Consider the following 14,997-nt stretch of genomic DNA (forward strand, 5'->3'; position numbering starts at 1 on the left):
AGGAAAGTTATGACCAACCTAGACAGCATATTAAAAAACAGAGACATCACTTTGCCAACAAAGGTCTGGCTAGTCAAAGCTATGTTTTTCCAGTTGTCATGTATGGATGTGAGAGTTGGACTATAAAGAAGGCTGAGCATTGAAGAATTGATGCTTTTGAACTGTGGTGTTGGGGAAGATTCTTGAGAGTCCCTTGGACTGCAAGGAGATCCAACCAGCCCATCCTAAAGGAAATCATTCCTGAATATTCATTGGAAGGACTGATTTTGAAGCTGAAACTCCAATACTTTGGCCACCTGATATGAAGAGCTGACTCATTGGAAAAGACCCTGATGCTGGGAAAGATTAAAGGCAGGAGGAGAAGGGGACAACAGAGGATGAGATGGTTGAACAGCATCACTGACTCAATGGACATGAGTTTGAGTAAACTCTGGCAGTTGGTGATGGACAGGGAGGCCTGGTGTGCTGCAGTCCATGGGGTCACAAAGAGTCAGACATGACTGAGGAGCTGGACTGAACTGAACTGAAGTGAGGACATGGAAGCAACCTAGATGTCCATCAATAGATGAATGGATAAAGAAGGTATGGTGCATAGAAAGTGAAGTTGCTTAGTCATGTCTGACTCTTGGAGATCCTATGGACTGTAGCCTACCACACTCCCCTGTCCATGGGAGATCCCATGGACTGTAGCCTACCATACTCCCCTGTCTAGTACAAGAGTACTAGAGTGGGTTGTCATTTCCTTCTCCAGACGATCTTCCCAACCCAGGGATCGAACCTGGGTCTCCTGCATTGTAGGCAGATGATTTACTATCTGAGTCACCAGGGAAGTCATGGTACATATATACAATGAAATATTACTCAGCCATAAAAAAAGAAGGAATTTGAGTCAGTTCTAGTGAGATGGGTGACCATAGAGCCTGTAATACAGAGTAACAGGGAAAAATAAATATACTCTGTTAACCCATATAAGGCTTCTCTGGTGGCTCAGACCATAAAGAATCTGCCTGCAATGCAGAAGATCTGGGTTGGGTCCTTGGGTCAGGAAGATCCCCTGGAGAAGGGAATGGCAAGCCACTCCAGTATTCTTTCCTGAAGAATTCCATGGACAGAACAGCCTGGCAGGCTACAGTCCATGGGGTCACGAAGTGTCAGACAAAACTGAGCGACTAACACATAGAGAATCTAGAAAAAAGGTATTGAGGAACCTATTCACAGGGAAAGGATAGAGAAACAAATGTAGAAAATAGACCTGTGGACACCGTAGGGGAAGGAAAGAGTGGGATGAACAGAGGAAGTAGCATCGACATATATACACCACCATGTTTAAAACAAATAACTGGTGAGAAGCTGCTGTATAGCACTGGGAGCCCAGCTGGGTGCTTTGTGATGACCTAGAGGAGTGGGCTCAAGAAGGAAGTGATATGTATAATTAACACTGACTTGCATTGCTGCATGGAAGAAACCAACACAACCTTGTAAAGCAATTTTCCTCGGATTAAAAAATAAATTATATATAATTTATATATAAAATTATATATAAATAAATATATATACATGTATGTATAAAATAGAGCCCATTGGACGATGAAGAGCAAGCAATATGTGGGAGGCAGAGCTTTTCCGCATGGTTTCCTTTTCTCTGTGGTTGTCCCTGAAATTGGAGAAGGCAATGGCAACCCACTCCAGTACTCTCGCCTGGAAAATCCCATGGATGGAGGAGCCTTGTGGGCTGCAGTCCATGGGGTCGCTAAGAGTCAGACACGACTGAGCGACTTCACTTTCACTTTTCACTTTCATGCATTGAAAAAGGAAATGGCAACCCATTCCAGTGTTCATGCCTGGAGAGTCCCAGGGACGGGGGAGCCTGGTGGGCTGCCGTCTCTGGGGTCGCACAAAGTCAGACACAACTGAAGCGACTTAGCAGCAGCAGCAGCAGTCCCTGAAATTATTCTCCCTGTATTTAGAAATAGCCCTTGAGGTCACAGGAAATATCTAATCTTCTTTTTATGTTTAACTTCAAATTTTCTTTTTTAAATATTTGTGAAATTCTCCAGTTTTACAGAACAACTAAAGTTGCAGATTGACACTTGGAACTGGAAATTGTCTCAATCGCCTTTAACATGTAGGAGCCATTGCCTGAAAGATCAATCGCTTTAACACATACTTACTGACCCCCAACCACATGGCAAACTCTGCACTGGCTGCCGGGTAGGCAGTGGAAGAAGCAGGCTGAAACTCTGCTTCCCTGGAGCTCACACTTCCTTTCCTGCTTTTACTCTTTCAGTCAGTTCAGTTCAGTTCAATTGCTCAGTTGTGTCCAACTCTTTGCGACCCCATGAATTGCAGCATGTCAGGCCACCATGTCCGTCACCAACTCCCGGAGTTTACTCAAACTCACATCCATCGAGTTGGTGATGTTATCCAGCCATCTCATCCTCTGTTGTCCCCTTCTTCTCCTGCCCTCAATCTTTCCCAGAATCAGGGTCTTTTCCAATGAGTCAGCTCTTTGCATCAGGTGGTCAAAGTATTGGCATTTCAGCTTCAACATCAGTCCTTCCAATGAACACCCAGGACTGATCTCCTTTAGAATGGACTGGTTGGATCTCCTTGCAGTCCAAGGGACTCTCAAGAGTCTTCTCCAACACCACAGTTCAAAAGCATCAATTCTTTGTCTTTCAGCTTTCTTCACAGTCTAACTCACATCCATACACGACTACTGGAAAAAGCATAGCCTTGACTAGACGGACCTTTGTTGGCAAAGTAATGTCTCTGCTTTTCAATACTCTATCTTGGTTGGTCATAATTTTCCTTCCAAGGAGCAAGAGTCTTTTAATTTCATGGCTGCAATCACCATCTGCAGTGATTTTGGAGCCCCAAAAAACAAAGTCTGACACTGTTTCCACTGTTTCCCCATCTATTTCCCACAAAGTGATGGGACCAGATGCCATGATGTTAATTTTCTGAATGTTGAGCTTTAAGCCAACTTTTTCACTCTCCTCTTTCACTTTCATCAAGAGGCTTTTTAGTTCCGCTTCACTTTCTGCCATAAGGGTGGTGTCATCTGCATATCTGAGGTGATTGATATTTCTCCCGGCAATCTTGATTCCAGCTTGTGTTTCTTCCAGCCCAGCGTTCCTCATGATGTATTCTGCATAGAAGTTAAATAAGCAGGGTGACAATACACAGCCTTGACGTACTCCTTTTCCTATTTGGAACCAGTCTGTTGTTCCATGTCCAGTTCTAACTGTTGCTTCCTGACCTGCATATAGGTTTCTCAGGAGGCAGGTCAGGTGGTCTGGTATTCCCATCTCTTTCAGAATTTTCCAGTTTATTGTGATCCACACAAAGGCTTTGGCATAGTCAATAAAGCAGAAATAGATGTTTTTCTGGAACTCTCTTGCTTTTTCCATGATCCAGCAGATGTTGGCAATTTGATCTCTGGTTCCTCTGCCTTTTCTAATACCAGCTTGAACATCTGGAAGTTCACGGTTCACATATTGCTGAGGCCTGGCTTGGAGAATTTTGAGCATTACTTTACTCGCATGTAAGATGAGTGCAATTGTGTAGTTTGAGCATTCTTTGGCATTGCCTTTCTTTGGGATTGCAATGAAAACTGACCTTTTCCAGTCCTGTGGCCACTGCTGAGTTTTCCAAATTTGCTGGCATATTGAGTGCAGCACTTTCACAGCATCATCTTTCAGGAGTTGAAATAGCTCAACTGGAACTCCATCACCTCCACTGGCTTTGTTCATAGTGATGCTTTCTAAGGCCCACTTGACTTCACATTCCAGGATGTCTAGCTCTAGGTCAGTGATCACACCATCGTGATTATCTGAGTCATGAAGATCTTTTTTGTAGAGTTCTTCTGTGTATTCTTGCCACCTCTTCTTAATATCTTCTGCTTCTGTTGGGTCCATACCATTTCTGTCCTTTATCGAGCCCATCTTTGCATGAAATGTTCCCTTGGTATCTTTAATTTTCTTGAACAGATCTCTAGTCTTTCCCATTCTGTTGTTTTCCTCTATTTCTTTGCATTGATCGCTGAGGAAGGCTTTCTTATCTCTCCTTGATGTTCTTTGGAACTCTGCATTCAGATGCTTATATCTTTCCTTGTCTCCTTTGCTTTTTGATTCTCTTCTTTCCACAGCTATTTGTAAGGCCTCTCCAGACAGCCATTTTGCTTTTTAGCCTTTCTTTTCCATGGGGATGGTCTTGATCTCTGTGTTCTATACAATGTCATGAACCTCCGTCCATAGTTCATCAAGCACTCTATCAGATCTAGTCCCTTAAATCTATTTCTCACTTCCACTGTATAATCATATGGGATTTGATTTAGGTCATACCTGAATGGCCCAGTGATTTTCCCTACTTTTTTCAATTTAAGTCTGAATTTGGCAATGAGTTCATGATCTGAGCCACAGTCAGCTCCTGGTCTTGTTTTTGCTGACTGTACAGAGCTTCTCCATCTTTGGCTGCAAAGAGTATAATCAATCTGATTTCAGTGTTGACCATCTGGTGATGTCCATGTGTAGAGTCTTCTCTTGTGTTGATGGAAGAGGGTGTTTGCTATGACCAGTGTGTTCTCTTGGCAAAACTCAATTAGCCTTTGCCCTGCTTCATTGCGTATTCCAAGGCCAAATTTGCTTGTTACTCCAGGTGTTTCTTGACTTCCTACTTTTGCATTCCAATCCCCTATAATGAAAAGGACATCTTTTTGGGTGTTAGTTCTAAAAGGTCTTGTAGGTCTTCATAGAACTGTTCAGCTTCAGCTTCTTCAGTGTTACTGGTTGGGGCATAGGCTTGGATTACTGTGATATTGAATGGTTTGCCTTGGAAACGAACAGGGATCATTCTGTCATTTTTGAGATTGCATCCAAGTACTGCATTTGGACTCTTTTGTTGACCATAATGGCTACTCCATTTCTTCTGAGGGATTCCTGCCCACAGTAGTAGATATAATGGTCATCTGAGTTAAATTCACCCATTCCAGTCCATTTTAGTTCACTGATTCCTAGAATGTCGACATTCACTCTTGCCATCTCCTGTTTGACCACTTCCAATTTGCCTTGATTCGTGGACCTAACATTCCAGGTTCATATGCAATATTGCTCTTTATAGCATCAGACCTTGCTTCTATCACCAGTCACATCCACAACTGTGTAGTTTTTGCTTTGGCTCCATCCTTCATTTTTTCTGGAGTTATTCCTCCACCAATCTCCAGTAGCAAATTGGGCACCTACTGACCTGGGGAGTTTGTCTTTCAGTATCCTATCATTTTGCCTTTTCATATTGTTCATGGGGTTCTCAAGGCAAGAATACTGAAGTGGTTTGCCGTTCCTTTCTCCAGTGGAGCACATTCTGTCCGACCTCTCCACCATGACCCGCCCGTTTTGCTCTTTAGATAATGTCTAATTTTACAATACCTAACAGTTGCCACCCTATGTCAGCTGTTTTGTTGTTGATTTGCTTTAATTAAAGTTAGGAAGTTTTATTTATTGGTTTGATTACTGGATACATAGGAAATAAAAACCATAAGCAAAGCAAGAGTCCTTCTGGAATAAAGGGATTAATCATATTTCTGTGACTCTTGTATGACCACTCTGTCTCTTCTTCCCTCTGGCTGAGGTGGCCAACATGGCCCACCAGGGCTGAAGTTATGACTCAGCCTCTGCAGCCTGAACTCTTATACTGAGCAAGATGACATGAAGCAATAAGCCAGATACTGGGCGTGGGCTGGAAATAATCCTGCTCTGAACTGTCAACAATGAATAACCATCTAAAATATTCTCAAATGTCTTCAGTGAGAATTTCCTCCCTAAGCTGATGCAAGTAATAGCTACAATGGTAGCAAACACTTGTTTACTACCATTATTTTAAGCATTATTAGCATTATTTTAAGTGATAGACATAGACCGACTCATATAATTTACAGCAATCACCCATGAAATGGATGAGGAAACCAGGACACTCAGAGCTCCAAGAGCAGCAGAGCCAGGATTTTAACTAAACGTTCTGGTTCCAGAGTCAGCTTTCTTTGTGTCTCCTTGTTTATTAAGAAGGTTTTCATGATTTTATAAAATCAACAAGAGCAGGAGAGAGTACAGGGATTGCCTGGGTATTTAGACTTTTTCCCACTGCTGCTTACCAAATCTTTAATCACTTGACATTTTTGGATCTCAGTTTTCACATTTTGAAATTGAGGGTGTTGGTCACGTCCTGCCTTTATTCTCCTTGAGCCTACAGATCTTAGGTTTGTAAGCTGCCTTAAATGCCTGAAAGTGAAAGTGAAAGTTGCTCAGTTGTGTCCGACTCTTTGCCACCCCATGGACTATACAGTCCATGGAATTCTCCAGGCCAGAATAATGGAGTGGGTAGCCTTTCCCTTCTCCAGGGGATCTTCCCAACCCAGGGATAGAACCCAGGTCTCCTGCAATGCGGGTGGATTCTTTACCAGCTGATCCACAAGGGAAGCCCAAAAATACTGAAGTGGTTAGCCTATCCCTTCTCCACTGGATCTTCCCAACCCAGGAATCAAACTGAGGTCTCCTGCATTGCAGGCTAATTCTTTACCCACTGAGCTAACATGCCTAATCCAACAATAATTTTACCTGGATGATGGTCAGAACCATCTGCAGAATTTTGAAAATGTCTAGAGTCTTAAGCCTTATCCTAACAGATTCCACCAACATTTCCAGGAGTAAGGTTTTGAATTCTTATCATTGAAATCAACTCCAAAGAGTCTGATATGTTTGAGAACCACTTATTTAGTTCATATTTCCTCAGTGCTGGAATTCTCTCCAAGTCATTTTTTCTCCTCTTTAATATGAAAAATGTTAAATGAGAAGAAAAGTGGAAATAATAAGATAATAAACCCATGACCCAGCTTCAAAAATTACCCTTTCAATACCAACCTTACTTCAGTTTTACTCCCAATCACTTCATAGTGCTCTTGGCAGGTGATGGCAGCCCTGCTTCTCCTTAAACATCTCCACAGATGGAGCTGTCGCTACCTCCTCAGACTGCTCATGTTAGTTAGAATCCTTTTAACTGAAAGTGACAAAAACTCAATTCTAATTTCAGTACGAGATCATCCCTTTGGAATGACGGTAGGGTATTTCACAAAATCCAAGGAAGGGTTGAGCGACCAACTTGTGGGAGGATAAAAGTATACTGAACCTTAGGAACATCTGGAGCACAGGTCTTAACCACTTTGTTTCCCCTTTGTTTCACTTCCCTCTCCTCTCTCCTTTTCTCTCCTCTTTATCACACCTCTGAGTGTTAGATTTATTTTTTCTTTCTTGCCATACATCTTCTCCTTTGGGTGGGAAACTCTCCTCTAGTTTTACTTCTGAGAGTTTCCACTTCAGCTAGCCTGAATCCTCCACACTCCTAAATCCCCAAATCCCAGGCAAAGGACTCATTTGCCTGAATTGGGTCAGGGGTAAAGTTCAATGTATTTCAGGGACAACGTTGAGGGAATGAAAGTAATTCCCCAGAAGTGGGGGTGGAGGAGCTAAGAGGCTAAAACACTTTCTGCTACCCATGCCGGGTCCAGCCCCCAAGCTCTCAGACTTCCCTGCAGAAGGCTGACCTCTCCCTTCTTCTGACTCCACCGCTAGATCTTTTCCCCCACTTTGGAAATACACAGAGCAAGTCTATTTCTCCTTTCACATGATGTGATTTGAAAACAACTCTCAAATCCCCCACTTAATCTTCTCTCCCCCAGGCCAAATAGCCCTGGTTCCTTCAACACTCCCTGGCTTGACATGATTTTGAGTCCTTTCTTTGTCCTGGTCACTCTCCTCTGGATGGGCTCCAGTTTGTCACTTAAAAATTGGCACCCAGAAGTGAAGGCAATAAATGTTCCAGATGTGGACAGGCCTGCAGAGCCAAGAGCAGAACTAAGCAAGCCCCACACATAACATGCACATGCACGTGTGTGCTGTGGACAGGAGCCTGTCAGCAGAGCCCCAACTTGTCCTCTTCTCGAGCCTCGGAAATGCTCCGTTCATGTAGATGTTTCAGTCAGCTGAATCTCAGCTCTGTTGACGGGAAGAGTTGTTAATCTAGCAGCCTCCCATCCTTCCCTAACCATTTTATTGAACCCCAAATATTGATCCCTTATTTTAAATGCACACTGTTCGTTTGGCCTGGTTATTCCAAGCTGTCGGACTTTGGGAATCTTTATTTTTCACTTTCAAGCAGTAGATTTCCCTCTCTGCTGCAGGGGATCTTCTGCACCTTCACGCCACTGATAAAATGTTGAAGAGAACCACTCAGTACCTGGGACACAGGGACACACTGCTAGGGATCTCCATGTTGATGTGGCTCCGTTTATCAGCTTGCTTTGTATTTAGTCACCTTACTGAATTCCCCAATTCCTTATTCTCAGTTCTAAAACACACAAAAACCATAAATTGAATTTAAAACTCTCCTCTACAAAATGCTAGCAAACCAAATGTAACAGCACATGAAAAGAATTATACACCATGTCCAAATGGGATTTATTCCAGGAAAGTGAGGGTAGTTCAGCATTAAATAAATAAATAAATGAAACATATTGTATTAATAGAACAAAGGAAAAATAGCTTACATGATTATCTCAATTAATGCAAAAAATCATTTGACAAAAATCCAACACTCTTGCATGATAAAAACTCTCAGAAACCTAGGAATAGGAGGAAACTTCCTAAACGGTATACAGGGCATTTATATATATCCACAGCTAATATCATGCTCAGTCGTGACAGACAAATATGTCCCTTTAAGATTAGGATGCCTGCTTTCAATACTATTATTCAACATTGTACTGGAAGTTCTAGCCAGAGCAATTAGATAAGAAAAAGAAATAAAAATTAATCAAGTTGGAAAGAAATAAAATTATCTCTATTTGAAGATGACATGGTCCTATTGGGTTGGCAAAAAAGTTGCTTCCATTTTTAAGTAACAATGAAAGGCACATATTTTATTTTCACAAGGTACTTTATTGAACAACTTGTTCACCTTTCTGTTCCACTACCTTCTGCCATTTTTCAGGCAACTTCATAATTCCATCTTCCCAAAACTTTTAATCTATTTGAACAAAGAACTGCTCCAGGCGTCTTTTACAGTCTTCCAGGGAATTGAAATTTTTTCCATTAAGAGAATTTTGTAAAGACCAAAATAAGTGGAAATCTTAAGGGACAATGTCTGGTGAATATGTTGGATGAATCAGAACTTACCAGCTAAGCTATAACAATTTTTGCCTAGTCATCAAAGAAACATGCAGTCTTGCATTATCCTGATGGAAGATTATGAATTTTCCATTGACTAATTCTGGATGTGTTTTGTCAAATGCTGCTTTCAGTTGGTCTAATTGGGAGCAGAGAATTAATTGCTTGGTTTTCTGGAAAGGTGCTCATAATAGAGGATTCCCATCCAATCCCATCATATATACAACATCACCTTCTTTGGATGAAGACTGGCCTTTGGTGTAGCTGCTGGTGGTTCATTTTGCTTGCTGCATGATTTCTTTTGTTCCACATGATTGTATAGTATCTACTTTTCATTACCTGTCACAATATGCTTTATAAGCAGAAAGCGTTCATTATGTTTAAGTAGAGAATTACATGTGGAAGTATGGTCAAGAAAGTTTTTTTTTCCCCCACTTAACTTATGTGGAACACAAACATCAGAGAAATAAACATAACCAAAATGGTGCAAATGATTTTCAACACCTGATTTGGATATTTTGAGTATGCCAGCTATCTCCCTCATGGCATAATGTTGATTGTTTTCAATTAATGTCTCAGTGTGATCACTATCAAGTTCAACTGGTCTACTCAACCACAGATTATCATAGAGTGAGGAATCTCCAGCACAAAACTTCACAAAACACTTTTGACACATTAGATCAATCACAGCACCTTTCTCCATACACTGCACAAATAGTTTTTGTGTTTCAGGGTTTTTTTTTTTACTTTTTTTGGTAATAATAAAGCATAATATGATGAAAATGTTGCTTTTTTCCTTCCATCTTCAATAATAAAATGGCTACACAAAAATTCACCAATTTTGATAAGTTTTTCTTTAAATGCAAGCTCATGTGCCAGCTGTCATAATACAAACTAATAAAATTGTTTCAAATGAAGTTAAAGACGACTAAATTCTAGTAGAGCCATCTTATGGGGAAAAAACAAATGAACTTTTTCACTAACCGAATATATGTTAAAAAGCATAAGAAGCATAAGAAAAGCATAAGATACATCAACAATGAACAATGTGAAGAGAATATTAAGAAAATTCCATTTACAATAGCATTGAAAAGAATAAAACATCAGGGAACAAATTTAACAAAGAAAGTGAAAGACATATACTCATAATTATAAAATATTGATAAGAGAAAGTAAATAAGATATGAGTAAATGCAAAGACATCCTACCTTCATGAATAAAAATATTTAATATTATTTAAATGGCAATTTCAAATATTATTTAAATGGCCAAAGTACCCTACAGAATTAACACAATCCAAATTCACATGGAATTGTAAAGGGCTGTAAATAGTCATGAGAATCTTTTTCTTTTTTAAGGAACAATGATAGAGAGTTTATACTTCTCAATTTCAAAACTTATGACAAATTTACAGTTAAAAAAAGAAAAAAAAACTGTGGTACTGGTATAAGGACAGATATATAGACCAATGGAATGGAACTGAGAATCCAGAAATAAATCCTACATCTATGGCAAATTGATTTTTGACATGAGTGCCAAGCCCATTCAATGAGTAAAGAATAGTCTTGTCAATAAAGTGTTGAATTTCTTCTGGATTGCCAGATGCAAAAGAATGAAACTGGACTCCTACCTAACATAATATACAAAAATAAATTTAAAAAAATGAATTCAAAATGGATCAACAACATAACCATTTATTATATTAGTTAAAACCACAGAACTCTTAGTAGAAAGCATAGGGGTAATATCTACACTCTTGTATCTGGCAATGGATTCTTAGACATGACAATAAAAAGCATGAGCAACAAAAAAAGATTAGACTTCACCCAAATTTAAAACATTTGTGTATCAAATGGCATAACCAAGAAAATGAGTAAACAACCTACATAATGGGAGAAAATATTTGCAAATCACAGCTAGTCCAAAATAAAAAACTCTTACAACTCAACAACAATAAGACAAACAACCCAATTTTAAAATGGGCAAAGGCCATGGCACAGGCATGGAATAGGCATTTCCTGAAAGAAGATATAAAAATGGCAACAAGGATTAGTCATCATTAGAGAAATGGGTATCAGCACTATAATGAGATTCCATTTCATATCTCCTTCCCCTTCCCCTTCCCCTTCCCCTTCCCCTTCCCCTTCTCCTTCTTCTTCTTCTTCTTCGTCACTTCAGTCGTGTCCGACTCTGTGTGACCCCATAGACGGCAGCCCACCAGGCTTCCCCGTCCCTGGGATTCTCCAGGCAAGAACACTGGAGTGGGTTGCCATTTCCTTCTCCAGTGCATGAAAGTGAAAAGTGAAAGTGAAGTCACTCAGTTGTGTCCGACTCAGCAACCCCATGGACTGCAGCCTACCAGGCTCCTCTGTCCATGGGATTTTCCGGGCAAGAGTACTGGAGTAGGGTGCCATTGCCTCCTCCGTCATATCTACTAGAATGGCAATAACAATAACAAAGTAGCAAGTTTCGGTGAGGATGCAGAGAATGTAGAACGTCACTGCTGCTTGGAAACACAAAATAGTTCAGTCACGGTGGGAAATAGATTCAGTTCCTCAAAAGCATAGAATTAACTTGAAAAATTAAGCATACAATTATCATATGATCTTGCATTTCCACTCCTAGGTCTTTATCCCAAAGAATTATAAAAAAATTTTTTCAAAGACTTGTATTGAATGTTCATGACAGCATTATGGACAATAGCCTAAAGGTGAAAAACTCAAACATCCATCAACTGGATGACTGAATAAATAAGGTGTGGTGTATGCATAATGAAGTTCTGATAAGTGCTGCAACATGGAACAACCTTGAAGACAGTATGCGTAGTGAAACAAGCGATACACAAAAGCATGAGCATTGTGGGATCCCACTTGTATAAGCTCTTTAGCACAGGCAAATTTATAGAAGTTGAAAGTAGAGTGGATGTTACCAGAGGTTGGGGGGACAGAGGAATGGGGAGTTACTGCTTAATAGTTAGAACATTTCTGTTTGGAACAATGAAAATGTTTTGGAAATAGATAATGGTAATGGTTGTACAGCACTGTGAATATATTTAATGACACAGAAATAGTTGAAATGGTTAACATTTTATGATGTATTTTATACTACAATTTTTTTAATTTAAATTTATTTATTTTAATTAGGGGCTAATTATTTTACAGTATTGTATTGGTTTTGCCATACATCAACATGAATCCGCCACGGGTGTACACATGTTCCCAATCCTGAACCCCCCTCCCACCTCCCTCCCCATACCATCCCTCTGGGTCATCCCAGTGCACCAGCCCCAGGCTTCCTGTATCCTGCAGTTTAGAAAGATGGTAATGATATACCACAATTAAAAAAAAAAAAATTTAATATACCAAAAACCACTACATGACTGAATGGTATGGAATTTAACCTCTACCTCAATAAAGCTGTTTAAAAACAACACTTTAGAAAAAAATTTTTTTAATTAATTTATAGTACACTTATTTGGTAGCAAAACCCAACATGAACTGACATGAGATGAAGTTATCTATAGGTTTTATATATCCCACTCAGCATGAAGAGTAGTATTTTTTCACAGAAATATTAATATGTTTGATTAAAGGTGCTGGCCCATACACTGCTTGGGGATTGTTTATATTTTTATTAATATATATATATACACATATATCTTTGCTTTCAAAAATGTGAAGAATTTGAAATTTGAATAAAAAGAAAGTCCTTTGGCAAATGCTCACCTGAGACATGGGGGAAGAGTTGTAACTGCATTTCCATTCCTAGATATTTACTCAAAGTAAAGAACTTTCTAAGCTGGTGGCAGTGTTCTCTGTTTTGATTGTGTTGACTTCATGGGTGTTTTCTTTTATCTGGTAAACGGTAAACTTAAGATCTGTGTATTTTATTGTATGCAGTATCTCAAAACACACAAAGAACATATGGAGGAGATAAAGGGACACATACAAACAAAGAAACTTCTTCCTATGGTTCTTTGAAATAATGGGAAATAAATATACAAAGGCCTTAGCAACTGTCTGGCATACACAGGAAGTGCTCAAAAACTGTTGGATGTTAATATTAGGCTGAATACATCTCCCTGGTTTGCGGTGCAATTATAGAAGCAAAATGATTTTCAGATATTTATTTGTAAATATATACATGTTGCTTTGGCTCTTTTACCTTATTTTAATGTACAACAATTAGTTTAAATTTTACAAAGCAAAGGCCTAGGAAGCTCACCAGTCACTGACATTACTGTCACATGCAATTGGTAGAAAGAAAGATTAAATCATTTAATCTTAATGATTAAAAGAGAAAGAGAACAATATTGGGGGGCAGGGGCTCAGGAATATTTACATTTTCTGCAATTATAAGGAAAAATGATAAAATTTATAAATCATTTTATAGTTTATAAATCTAAAAAGAAGCTAACTCTCAGAGAAGTTAAGTGATTTGCCTAAGACCACACAGCTAGAAATGAGGGAGAAACTAGACCTCAAGTTCCATGCAGTTTTCATTATCTTGTGAGCTCTTACCCAGGACTCCACTAACCCCAGGTGAACTCCCTAAAACTTGGATTTCTCGTGAGGAGAAGGTCTACAGCTTTCAGCAGATTTTCAAATTCATTACCTCTCTGCCATTACCTCTCTCTTCATTACCTCTCTGCCACCTCCAGCAAAATCACATGCCTTTGTAAAATAGAATATTCAGAATCTAAATATTCAGAAATTTTAATTACCAAGATTTCTGTCTTCAACTTGAGAAGAAGTGGCAAATACCAGGCAAATAAACTCATACCCAGGTTTTATTCCAAAAAGTGACACAGTCAACTCTGCCCCCTGCACCTTGCAAGCCAACATCAACATCAGGGACCATAACAAAACACACTCCATCATCGGCTGGACCATCCTGGACTCCCTTCTGGAGGGTTTCAGGAATTGATGTCTTACTATCTAAGTAATATTTAAAAGTAATCAACTTTTTAAAAAAAAAGAATATGTGAAGCTAATATGAACACCGGTTACTAAGTCTCCTCTGCAAGGAGTAACTGGATATTTGTCAATTTCATACTTCTGGGAGTCATGGTGGACAGCAGCTGAGGAAAGCTACACTCAAAGGAATGCAGACCCTCATTTTCAAGGGAAAATGGGGTTTACATAGCTTTTGGCTCTTAACATCTCTATTTCAATGTATTTGAATATGGAATATTCCCAAATTTCTTCTGCTGATGAAATAAATGCACTAGAATCCTGTTGTGTATTCGTTGCCTGTCATGAGTGATTGCATCTTTGGATCTATTAGATACCTGTGTAGGGAAAGAAGGACTCAGGGGATTCCAGGTGATTAGTCCCAAGCTCTGTAATAATATGCATTTCAAAAAGCCCTCTGGAGCATAGCTGATTATATAAAATATTTTTTTCTATCCTACTGACTATAACTGGAGGTTATGGGAATTTGGGTTTTATAACATGAAGAGAACAGTTAGTTATCTCTTATACAAGACCAAAGTAGGAACAAAACTCAAATTCAATTTTAATGTCATAAATATCATAATTAGAACATCTGTCTATCCTTTTGTTCCCCTTAAAAAATGATCAAAATAAGTGTCATCCTTATTGTCACTGACATTGAAAGAAGGGCTATTCATTAAAGACCTAGTTGTCCATGCAGTCTTATCTATAGTTTAATAAGAGATAACCAAGGTTATGAGATTGTCCAACAATTTTTAAGAAATTTTGCTTTACTCGTGTAAAATAAAGTGATTTTAATCTTACCCATGAGCCCTCATATGGTCTAA

The sequence above is a fragment of the Bubalus bubalis genome, chromosome 15 (assembly GCF_019923935.1).
Source record: "Bubalus bubalis isolate 160015118507 breed Murrah chromosome 15, NDDB_SH_1, whole genome shotgun sequence".
Classification (NCBI taxonomy): Eukaryota; Metazoa; Chordata; class Mammalia; order Artiodactyla; family Bovidae; genus Bubalus; species Bubalus bubalis.